This window comes from Dermacentor silvarum, chromosome 1, assembly GCF_013339745.2.
Source record: "Dermacentor silvarum isolate Dsil-2018 chromosome 1, BIME_Dsil_1.4, whole genome shotgun sequence".
In the NCBI taxonomy this organism is placed as follows: domain Eukaryota; kingdom Metazoa; phylum Arthropoda; class Arachnida; order Ixodida; family Ixodidae; genus Dermacentor; species Dermacentor silvarum.
In genome coordinates, this window is record NC_051154.1 from 53,867,888 (window position 1) to 53,878,513 (window position 10,626).

Genomic DNA, 10,626 nt, shown 5'->3' on the forward strand with positions numbered 1-10,626 from the left:
CATTGAACTGGGTTATTCGATGAGGCGGGCATTAGTAGCACGAGAAATCGGAACACATAATTTTCAACTAACAATCAAAAATTCACTAATGAACTTCTTAGTTAATTGCTTTATGACACATATTGCAATTTACGAATGATAGCCGGTGAGTTTGCAAGCGCATCCACTTGAAATTTTTTTCCAGGATATGACACTAGTTTCGAGATATTATTTCCCAAAGTGTGGGAGGAAATACATGGGCGTTCCAGTTACTTTGTTGCTTCAATGTTGCTTCCGCTGCCGTGGTAGCGAGCGCCATCTGCCCGTGCTGCAAGGAGCCCAGCGGGCATCCGGCGCGCGCGCCTCCCGAGGTTTTGCCTACGGACATGAAAGACCCATTGGAAGGTAGAGCCACGGCCGCTCGATGAAACACAAGAGGTGCGGCCTGCCACGTCGCCCGAAACCGGTGTGAGGCGCCTAGTTCTCCGCGCCACCGCAGCGGCGCCACTGCTCCGGGACAGGCGCGCGGGTGAGAGCGTTTCTTGTGCGCCGTCCGCATGCTTCGCGCAGCGTCCGCGCTTCGCGTTTATATTTTATTGACGCGAGAGTTGTGCTTTTTTTGCCAAAATATAAAATAAAATATCAACGCGGCCTGCAAGGATATCATTATACCCAGGAGTCGGTATTGGGCCGCTTATAGGCTCACATAGGCCAGGACGGCACACTTCTGCCGCTGGTTTCGAGCCTTATGACCATCGTTTAAGAGAAATGGCGAGTTCTTTATGAGAGGCAGTACTGCTGATGCAGTGGGCGCTTTTGTTGAGTGTGCTTATTTACTTGCCTCGCTTCACGTGCTTGTTTGCTGGTAAAAAAAAGAGAAAAAAAAAAGGTTTTATGAAACTTCTTACAAATGCGTGCGTAATGACATAGGTTTGTATAACTATTTTCTGGTAGATTTCTTTAGTTTCACCTTTCTAGAAAAATGGGGTAGGTAGCAGTTTATAACGGATCATACATTCAGCCACATTGCCGGCCTGTGACATATTTATGTAAAGACGATGCAGTGAAAAGAAGTAGTTCAGCGTGAATAGAGCACTTGCTATGGTGAAAAAAAAAATCGAGGGAAGCTGTATTTTCTTTATTCACACGATGTGAAGCAATGGAAAAGCACCTCGTTCAACAGCTTTAAAATCGTACTACCTTCCGTGACGGAAGCTTGTAGGCGAGATTTAACAGCTCCACAGTTGCATTCAGGTCCCCGGTCCAGTTCGCCAGTAGCGGTTGTAACAATTTGCTTAGAAACACCTTACACAGTTCCTCGGTGTGGCCGTCGGTGAAGTGAAGCGAACATACCAATTAAAAACGTGTCCCTCGGCTCCCAAATGCTTCCTTTGCCACTTGTTCCTGTCGCGAAATGTTTTTCCAGCCATGCTTTACGATGTTCTACGTCGCTCGGAAACTCAGGGTACCGGATTACTGGATCTTTTTCTTGCGTTAGTAACACGCAGCGGCACGCAACAGTTGCGCGGGATAGTGCCACATGTAACGCGACAAGGATTACCACGTGTGCGGACAAAAGGCGTGCAGGCAAGACGCGAAATCTCTTCCGCGGCGCCTTCCCGGAGGGAGAGCAGTCCCGCAGCAGTAGCGCCACCCCTAAAAAAGCGGCGGCAAATGTCAACTTTCGCTTCACAGCTCCGCCCATACTTCGCCGCGCGACGTGGCAGGCCGCACCTCGTGCGTTTCATCGAGCGGCCGTGGTAGAGCTATACACCTTTGCTATAAAATTCGAGCAGAATAGGTAGGCTGACAGCGTCGCTTAACGTAGCGAGTGCACGCGCGACGCGGCATCTCAGTCCCTCCAATCATGTCACACGCGACCAGGCGCTACTCAAAGATCTCTGGGCAAATAGCGCACTCTGTCAGCGATAGAATAGCTAGTACCAGCGGCGTTGTAGGTGTCGCGCCAAGGTGTACTGCACGAGATGAGACCGAAGGAAAGCCGTCGTCAGTTATCAGCGTCCACAGAAAGGGCACACAAGTTTAACTGCCCCACGGCATGGTATGCCCAGAGCTTCTCAGCAGGAACACTAAAGTGTGTGCGCAGAACACTCATGACAACACTGGAAGCCAGAAATGCTGTCGCGGCTCCGACCACGACCTACTGAACTACAGACCTGCACAGATCTCCCTGCTCCAGCACCCCTGGTCTAGTTCACTCCTTTTCCCGCTAAGGATAGAACGTATGAGCAGAGTGGCGCTAGTTATAACCTGTTCGCTGTCGTCTGCTTCTGCGATCTGTTCCAGCGCTCGTGCCGCTATTTCGGCAGCCCCAGATCGTTTACGTTGTTTGTAAATGCACAAATTCACGAAAATAAAAAAGAAAAGAAAATTTGCGAATGATTGCTTCTCATTTCAATCACGAGGTACAGTAGGAAGAGCGGTGCAAGAAAGGAAAACAACAAGTACAGCCGGCAGACGATAACATTTCCTCCCGTTGCCTTCGTAGTAGAGGAAAAAAATCTGATTACCAGAAGATTCATAGGATAAAATATAGTACAACGGAGTAATAAAGAAATACAATAATAAAGAACTTGATATGTTGATATGAACAAGGACATTTAAAAGAATCACGCAGACGATATGTATACGCAGACCACACACAAACTGCGTGAATCTGCAGACGCTGCAGAAGGCATGTAACTTCAGCTTTAGCTACATGCAGCTTGCTTGAGTTAATTACAGATGGGATAAAGTAAACGATCACATTGTGGTATATTTGCTGTGTGCCATCATGTAAATCAGAACAAAGCAAGGACTCTAGCATCGGTTTTCAGTTTCATAAAAGCTTTGCAATGCATATTTGACGGGCCGAACAAACACGTAAACAATCACTCCATCAGTGAGTTTTTTTTTTTTTTTTTTTTTCTTGTGTGGAGCGGCGCGGAATTTCCGCATAATATCAAACCTGGAAAGCATTCGTGTACTCTTTTACGCGTTAATACATACCAATACAATGAGTACACTTCAACAATTTTTACACACTAGCTGTTGTCTCCGTAAGAAATTGTCACATATGCTGGCAGCCCGCTACAGAAGAGCAGGCGCACACATTCGAACATGGAGGAAGGAAAATGTATTCGAACGCCGCCCAGCCACCCGCCGAGTAGCAGACGAACAGGTTATAAAAGCGCCACCTATGGCCACCGGTTGAACGAAAGTGGGCGCAAGCTGCTCCCATAGAAGCCGGACATCTGTGCAGGTCTGTAGTTCCAGTAAGTCGTGGCTCCGACAGAGCCATTGCGTGGCGCGGGACGGTGCGTCGTCTTGTCTTTTGGAGTCAAACGCACTTCGACACTCTGGAGGCATGCTAATTCACCACGCTCGGGCCCCGCATACGTCGTGGATAGCAGGACAGCATGACGACGCCAACGCCAACATCGACGGCGCAAATGCACTACTTGCGTCGCAATAAAACGTCGCAATAAAACTAAGGCGCAACACGCCCGGCAGCATATGTTGAAACCTAGAAGGCAACGTGCCTTAGCAACCGCGGTTGAACACGATTGGCTGAAACGCCGCCGGTGTTGACGGCCTTCGCAACCGCTGTAAGAGTACACCGCACCACCTGTCGCATTTTACGCTAACTTAACCTAACCTATCGTGGACGACACGCAAAGTCAATAATACTCCCGGCGTGACATCAGAGCATCACCGGTGGCGTTTCAGCCACTCGCGTTCAACCGCGGTTGCTAAGGCAGCCTTCTAGATTTTCAATATACGCCGCCCCGGCAACTCTTCTATAAGTACTACAATCTACCTCCGTGGAAGACGAAGAAGTTGGGTGAGGAGCGAAAGTCTTTGTGGGCACGAGCCATAAAAGAGGACCATCATCATTATCGTTTGAGGCTGCGGGTCGCGTGCCCGCAAGGAGACGCAATAGAACATTCGAACGCGTCTCATAAAGACGCCATGGCCAGCAGCGAGGCACGACCGAGCTTTCTCACCCCGACCAACCGCCTAGACCCGGAGATATGGTTGTTGTCTGATAGCCACGACCAACGGACGTTTGGCGACGGCTGTTTGCAAGCACCGGCAGAGGCATTCTTCGAACCGACGGAGGTGCCTCGATACTTTGAAGTCCATGACGGGGACCATCGCGAGCGCCATGTTTACTACAGCGCCTACGGAAGAAGCCACTGCGCCTCTCGAAATGACGACGCCGGCGCCGTTGGAACTTCCCGCGAACCCAACTACTCTCTGTTCGGCAATTACGCAAGCTTTCCCCGGCCAGCCTGTGCCGTACCGCGGCTGGAGGCGACCGTTTCGGCCGCGTGGAGTCGACGGAGGCAACGCGTCGCTCCGCGGAGGCGGCGGCTTGAGTCCGTGCTTCAGCCCTTGGCCGCGGCCGCCGTTGCTGCAATGTAGACCGCCGCCACCGTGGACCGTTCGCGGTCATCCGACGCAGTGGAGGCCATCCCCCAGGCATGGAACTCCTACGCAGACACCGTTTCTCTTCGGAGGAGGACGCTGCGACCGGGGCGGCTTCTATAACCGACCTCCTCCTCGCCTTCAGGGCGACTGGGTACACAACCAGCAAGCGGGCAGCAGCACCCCGTACGTTCCACGCCAGTCACCACGAAGCTACGGCGGCATTTCGGCCAACGCGCAAGACAGACAGGAACTCCACCGACCGGATCAACAGGGCGACGGCTCCGCCATTGCAGGGCGAGCTCACTATGAGACTTCGTTTCTGCGGAATGAAGTGATGTTTGGAGACGAGATGCACAGCGGGCAGCACACGCAGCGCAAGAGCACTCGTCATGGCTCGTTTAGGTCTGGTGAAGACGAATGTCGTGAACGTGGTGGCAAGCGGGACAGACGACGCCGTGCAGAAGCAGGGCCTTGTGGTCGATGCGAGTCGAGAGACAGACCGAGCACTGCCAGCGGTGTTGCTGCAGACGGGGCAAAGAGAAGCGCAAACGCGTCACACGGAGGCAGCTCGCGAGGCGCATACAGGGATGGGACCGAAACGTACTTCCGAACAAAGCGTGCCGGCTCATCAGAGAGCAACGGTGAAGGCAAGTTGCCCAAAATCCTCAAGTCAGCTACTGCTGATGCGAAGACAGAAACTAAACAAGGTTGTAGAAGGAAGGCTACCGATACCGGGTCTAAGGAAGAAGTGAGGGTCAGATCCAAAGGCAAATTTTCCTCAGACGTTGACCCATGCGCTTTCCCTAAGCGCACCTTGCAGGACAAACACTGGAAGAGCGAAGGCAAGTCTGCTTCGAAGGAACCAAACGAGCTCGAAAAACATCATGCGTTCTTGCGGCCTTCCAGCGGTGACAGGCGCCAACCTTTTACGAGTCATAACAGAAGGATTCCTGCAGGTCACGGAAATCAGCTTAGTTGTGGCGCAGCAGAACAATCGGCGGTAGTCCGCACCAGTGACAAGAGCGACAATTCGCTATGCACGCAGAACGTGGAGGCTTCCCTGGCACTGGCCACAAGGGTTGACGCCCCGACGGACTCTCGTCCATACGAAGGAACTAAACACCAGCCCGATAAAGAAACGGGCACTATGGACTACACAGAAGCGGAAGTTGCTATTGCAAATATGCTAAGACGTATACGTCTCCAGGCACTAAAGCTGACTAACGAGCATGTGCATCTGCAGTCTGCTGTTAGTGATGTCGACGATACAGAAGATCACGATCCTGTCCCGCCTACATGCTTTCAAAGTCCCGATACCGACAGTCCTACTCAACGTTCGTCTCGGATCCAGAATCCCTCGGACACAAAGCAAGCCCGCACGATTCAAGAAGCGGTGTTCTCTTCCCCCAAGGTTCATGATGAGAATACACAGAAGGTTATCAAAACTGGTCATGATGAAGCAACTGAACTTGACAACAGACGGATTCCCTCAGACTCAATGCATGCCCACGCGGTCGAAGGAGTCGCGTTCACTTCACCAAGAGTTTACGGCGACAACAAAGAGAAAGACGGTTTCGATAACGATCTTGACACAGCAGCTGGACCCTCTTGTAGTTTTGACAGAAATGCCGTGCCGACTGACCCGCAGGCCCCATTCGTCTGTCCGGCGAAAGACGCCTCAGTCGCGGTTATCCAGTGGCTGCAATCTTCGTTTCCCGACACCGACATGACCTCCATTAGTCGCCAGGCGAACCGACATAGGAAAACCGATGCTCCAGCGGTCTCCGCTTTGTTCGAGCTGGAAGCTGAAGGCGAAGCGCGACTTTGCCCTTCGGTCATTTCTTTGTCCAGCGCGGTGGACTGCGAGCCAGAGACAGCGGTCATTTCTTTGTCGAGCGAGGTGGACTGCGAGCGAGACACAGAATCTTTTCCATCGACAGCGCGGGAATTGGCAACGACGACGAACACGACGACGATGTGATCGTGTTGCACGAGAACTTTCCCGCTAGAGACACAGCGTCCCAGGCACGCCACCGCGTCGCGACGACGTGTGCTTCGTCGGACGTGTCTACCGTGACAACGAGCCCCTCGGTGGATGACCAGCGACCCGGGTCTCTGCCCGTCGGCCCCGAACCTACTGTTACAAGTGATGCATCACTGCCGGAAGACGTTCTGTTCAAACTGAACACCCAAACGGCCCTCTACGTGCTGGCACTGTGCCGTGATGAGGAAGCGAAGCAGCAGGTGCTTCAGCTTTATAACCAAGGTAGGCGAACCGGCGCGACGGAGGAGTGTGCGGCCAAGATCCGCACGGTGGCGTGCCGCGCGGTCGAGCGAAAGCGTGTAGTGTTCAAGGATCTCACTGGTGTGCTGCGTCGACTGGCGAGGGTGCACTGGGTGGTTCCAGAGGCCGGAATCGGAGCTGGAGTGAAGATCAAGGAGATTGACGTGCCTAGACACCTCCGTAATACTTACAAGTGAAGTGCTTCTCTCTCTCCCCCCCCCCCCTACGCCCCTTTTTTTTTTTTTTTTTTTCCCCTTCTAGAGCCACCCCTGAACAGCAAGACTGGCGATGGCTACCTCGGTGTACCCATCTCGAAAGCCATGCTTTTTGTGTACTACAGGCTCCAAATACGAAAAACGTCATAGTCACCGACTGTTGGTGTCCAAAACATACCGTCCATAATGTGTTTCTGACTCAAATCTCACCGCTAACAAGAGCTCCCTTAAAATAACGGAAGTGAAACGCGACGGCAATGCTTTTGTGCCTTGCTAACGCCAGATGCCATCGCTTGAGCCGGAACTCTCCATGGCTGCTGTGTTTGGGTATCACCTACCCATAAAAGCATGGCCTTAGAGATTAAATTTTTCACACTCCGGCGACGGTTCTCTCTGGGGCAACAAAAGGCAATCTCGAAGGCCATGCTTTTGACAAAGTTTGGGCGATTCTTTTTACCTGCACTGACTGCACGAGTGTAGGTAGTGCAGGAAATCGCCTTATCTTTTACCTGGTTCAAAGAAAGTGCAGCGTTACCCACCTACACAAAGGCATTTTTACAGCATATATACCAAAAGCATTTCCGAAGGTAATAAAGTGATGGGATGGGTGTCATAGATGCCATATTTTGAATGACTTAAACCAAAGAGGTTAAAGAAAAACTTTTTCTTTAACCTCCTTCGCTTAAACTGAGGTTGTAATTTGGATAGCCCAAGTATGGTTTGTTTTCTTTACTCTGTCACTCTGTTTTCTACAGGGAATTAAAGCCATGGAGAGTACGAAAGCGAGGCGATAGGTGGTGTGCAAATCCACGCCCCTTTAAAGCCCCTATATAAAGGGGCTTTACGCCCCTTGCCACGCCCTAGTTTGCCCTAGTGGTGGCCAACGTTAAAAGTCTAGTAACTGTACTGATGGAGCCGTCTGATTAGAAAACACATATTTTTGATGCTTGCATGCGCGTGGTGTCCAAAACCCGACGTCTATAACGTATTTTTGGCTCCCAAAATCGCTTTCGTTGCATTCAACCAGCAAAAGCAGAGCCTTTGAGATCCGCAATTAAAACCCTGAGGGCCTCACTCATAGAGGCAACCTTTAGCCTATACAGTAACTCTAAGTTTGAGGTGATGTTCTAAACTCAACATCTATGACGTATTTACGGCTCCCAAAATAGCGCCGGGCCCATTCAACAAGCAATAGCATTTCAAATCTAGAGGACGCCACCCTATGGAACGTGGATTTGGCCCCGATTTGGCACCACTTATGGGCGGCGAGCTGTCAACCAGGTTCATCTAAAAAGTCAATCCAATCTGCAAGCCAAAAGCAGCGGAGGCGGATAACGCGACGCAGATGCGACGCGGCACTTTTGGCGTTATTCTCTAGCGAAGTTCTGAAAAAGTGTAATTGTGTTGTGTAGTATTGGGTAACTATCACACCAACAGCTGCACTTCAAAACGTCGTGGTGTGGTGACTCGCCATATTTCGTGACTTCAGATATACCTGCGGACGTCACACGAAAGCTTCACTGAACGATGGGCGACCGGGCGATTGCGATAAAGTACATCCGAATTGCGGGTGTTGTTAGTGCATACTGGCTAATTTCAATATCCCTCGTTTCATCAACAACACCTTGCTGTCGGACAAAAAGAGGAAGCTTGATGCCCCGCTGTTCATCACGTTCTTTCAGTGTTTCGTGTCTTATGTTCTGTGCGTGATACTGAGCTTCCTCAGCGAGAAGCTTCCGAGCGTGTTTCATTTCCCGAAGATTAATCACGACTTCAATACCATAAAGAGCTGATGCCGCTTTCTGCTTTTTTTGTTGCCATGGTGACATTCAACAACCTCTGCCTGAAGCATGTTGGCGTCGCCTTCTACACCGTCAGCCGATCACTAACGACTGTTTTCAACGTGATGTTCACCTACTTCGTGCTGCGCCAGACCACATCAGTGCCTGCCGTTGCGTGCTGCGGCATTATTGTGGCGGGTTTTCTTCTGGGAGTGAACCAGGAAGGTCACATGGGATCTTTGTCGGTGTTTGGTGTAACCTGTGGTGTGCTCGCCAGTGCAACCTTGTCGATGTACAGTATCTACACGAAGAAGATGCTGCCGGTGGTTGGAGACAGTGTGTCGCTGCTGACATTTTATAACAACGTTAACGCCCTGTTGCTCTTCTTTCCCTAGTCATACTTTTTGGGGAGGTACCCGTCATCTATAATTTTCCATTTTTGTCGGACCCTGTGTTCTGGAGTCTTATGCTTGTCAGTGGAGTCTTTGGTTTTCTGATTGGCTATGTAACAATGCTGCAAATTCAGGTTACATCACCACTCACCCACAATGTTAGTGGTACAGCTAAAGCTTGTACACAGACTGTACTTGCAGTAATATGGTTTTCTGAAGTGAAGTCCGTCTTGTGGTGGATCAGCAATGGTTTGGTACTTCTAGGTTCGGCGGCATACACGCGTGTGCGCCAGCTTGAAATGCTGAAACACCACATGAACACAACAAAGTCCGAGACAAAGGCAAGGACTCTATCATAAAAGTTTGAGGCTAGCTGCCGTACTTTTGATAGCTTCAGTTATTGAAGATTGTACCTCAGATAAAATTGCATAGTTTTGTTCCTGACGCAAGTGGGGTATATCGTGCAATTTAGGTGTTTGGCGTAATGAAGATAATGCTTGGAAACGTATAAGAGTTATGGTGTAGTAGAGTAGTGGGAAATGAAAACTTCGTATTCATGCAAGGCTGTCCAGAATAGTGCAAGTTTTGTCTGAATCATTTTTTTTTTTTTTCATTCTGGCACTTTCTGTATTCATTTGTAAAATTTGCCACCCTGGTTAAAGTAATGTGCATAAAAGCGTCTGATTTCAACCTGTCTTTACTGGATTTTGTACATTTCAGCACATAACTTTCAGTATAATTGGGATCTCTTTTGTGTGATACTTAAGACAGTGTGTGTTGCCTGGTGCACAGTCTAGAGCAAATCCTGTAGAAATATTGCCATGTGATAAACTGAGCGATGCACCTTACATGTGTACATTGTTCTTGCAGGACCATTCATGCACGCCATTTCCATTTGCCTAAATATTGTTCTAGTAATATCAACTTACCTGAAGCTCTAAACTCATTTGAGGGGGGGGGGGGGGGGCGGTCATGTTGATAGTATAAACTTTTAAATACACATTTATGTCAGCAGCAGGCAAGTGTTTTATGTGAATTGGTGGAATCTGCCGTTCACAAACTTGGTTAGCCTAACTTGTCTGGAACAATTCAAGATTTCACGAGCCTTTCGTGAAGCTTCCAGGAGGTCTCACACCACATTATAGAGTACCATTCCCATTTTTTTGCAACAATGCTATGACTGGGCAGACTAAATTAAGGTGCTGCTTTTTTTACTGTGAGCTCCAACATGGCACCATAATCATTTAAAATGAACTGTTATTTCAGAATAGTGTCAGTTTTAATAACTTAGCTTTCTTTGTTTTTGGATTCTCATAGACAAGTATTTTCACTGATTAGCCACTAAATCATTAGATACCTTCTCTTTATTGTTTTCTTCTTTTTATTTTATTTCTAGGATTTTCTAGATAGATCACACGATATGGTTGGCAAATATGTGAAGAAAAAAAAAAAAAAACATCCGTCAGCTGTGGCATATGCTGAATTGTGAAGAAATAGGAATGCTACCTGTTTCCTGATATATAATGCCTGCTCATGCTCTT

General features: G+C 49.4%; 1 pseudogene; it reads left to right on the forward strand.

The window, feature by feature from the left end:
* The first annotated feature begins 8,193 nt into the window (after positions 1-8,193).
* On the forward strand, positions 8,194-9,546 carry LOC119463411 (GDP-fucose transporter 1-like; annotated as a pseudogene).
* The last annotated feature ends 1,080 nt before the right edge of the window (positions 9,547-10,626 follow it).